This window comes from Eurosta solidaginis, unplaced genomic scaffold, assembly GCF_040869045.1.
Source record: "Eurosta solidaginis isolate ZX-2024a unplaced genomic scaffold, ASM4086904v1 ctg00001929.1, whole genome shotgun sequence".
Classification (NCBI taxonomy): domain Eukaryota; kingdom Metazoa; phylum Arthropoda; class Insecta; order Diptera; family Tephritidae; genus Eurosta; species Eurosta solidaginis.
In genome coordinates, this window is record NW_027137335.1 from 13,685 (window position 1) to 15,578 (window position 1,894).

Genomic DNA, 1,894 nt, shown 5'->3' on the forward strand with positions numbered 1-1,894 from the left:
GTAATTATGTATATACAGAAAATAAACCGCTGTAATTTGTATTTTTGTGCATTTTCAGCTGCAGTAACACATTTCAGAAGTCATCACAGAAGTCATTACAGCAAAGGCAACACCCTTAGGTAATGAACAAGTTTTAAATTAATTAAGTGCAAATAATTTTAAACAGAGGGAGTGAAAAATGTGTGGTAAAAGTCTAGTTGAACATACGTGTTTTGCGCGGATATAGTTTTGGTCTCCAAACCGGTATTGGACCCACCCAGGGTAATTTTTGCGCGCTGCCGAATGCCGTCAATACCGAAAGGTGTTCTGAGCAAAAATGCTATGGATTCCACCTCCGGTTTCAGAGGAACCCGCGAGTAATTTTTCGATTTTTTTGTTAATATCTTTTGAACGAGTTAAGATTTTTATTTTCTCCCTTCGGACTTTTACCAAATATGTCCCCTATCACTGAGTTTTTTATTGAGTGTAGAAAATGTTTTTACTGTCACTAAACAATTGAGTGGTAGTGTAGCACGGGGAATTTCGACAATTTTTGCTCCATAAGCTTATATTTGATTGCGTTATTGTTGCTGGTATTACTTACGAATGAATAGCCACTGCTTAAAACTAGGATTAATAGAAAAAATAACAAGGTTTATTTATAATTAGGAAAAAATGTCATCGGTAAAAATAAGACGCATATCTAGGAGGAAAGCTAGAAAACTGACTTCATTATGTGCGTATGCAGAAGGACATACAACAACATCAGAAATAAATTCTTCCACTTTGATAAGAGAAGAAGTTGGGGAAAATTTTCAGGATATTGACGGTTCAATATTTTCAAGCAGTGATAGTGAGGAAGATGATTATGACATTTGCGAAGAACTTGCTAATTGGGCTAGTAAGTACATGGTCACTTTTGCAGCCTTAAATGCTTCATTGACTTTAATAATAAAGTGTAAAATTAAAGTTCCGAAAGACGGTAGAACCATATTAAAAACGCCAACCACAGTAGAGCAAAGAAAAGTCGGTGATGGTCGTTATGTGCATTATGGCATAAGAAATGCTCTGACAGATTTTTTAACATCAACAGATTACGTTTTGCCCAATATTGAACTGGATTTTGGAATTGATGGGCTACCACTATTCAAAAGTATTATTATTAGATCAGTTTGTACGTAAGTGCATACACTAGTGTTAGAAATATATGTTAGCAATGTAAATGTTTATGTTTTCTTCAGAAGCATTATATAAATAAAGTTTGTAGCGATGGGCAGTCTCAGTTCCTTAGAGCTGCAATACGAAAAGTTTTCACTGACGAAGTTGCGAGTGTATTTAGTTGGAAGGGCACAGCTGAGAAACCAAGTGCAGAAAAACTTTTCATTATATCCATTATTAAAAGTAAGATTGTAGTGTTTTTGTTATTTAAATATTATTATTAAGGAGCATTAAGTTAATTAATAATGCAAAATGTTTGTCTTTATTTACAGGTATTTGCCATTTAAAATTTCAAAAGGACATGAACGGAGTCCTGCAAAAGCACTTTGCACATGCAAAAGAACGTGTACTAAAAAGGAAAAAGACGGGGAAAGAAACTTGTTTTAAAGAATAAATAAAATAAATAGATAAATACTGAATATAATTACTTACATTTATTATTATCCTTCATTGGAATTTAAATCGACAAAACCACAACACATTTAAAATTGTTGCTAATATTTTATATTAATTATTAATATTTCTTAATTTTTCTGTCAATTTATAAATGAATAAATAGAATTTGTATATAAATATAATGTATAGAAATAACTTTGATATTTATAAATATAACTAAACATTTTAAATTACATACAACAAAAAATTTGGTGTTTTTACTTCTAAAAAGGATAAGGAGAAACCATTTTAGGAATCACAA

At 31.4% G+C, this 1,894-nt stretch overlaps 1 long non-coding RNA gene across 1 annotated transcript; it reads left to right on the top strand.

The window, feature by feature from the left end:
- The first annotated feature begins 447 nt into the window (after window positions 1–447).
- Window positions 448–1,357, top strand: LOC137236351 (uncharacterized). Its single transcript, XR_010948387.1, has 3 exons — window positions 448–880; window positions 950–1,153; window positions 1,221–1,357. It is a non-coding gene; the product is annotated as an uncharacterized lncRNA (long non-coding RNA).
- The last annotated feature ends 537 nt before the right edge of the window (window positions 1,358–1,894 follow it).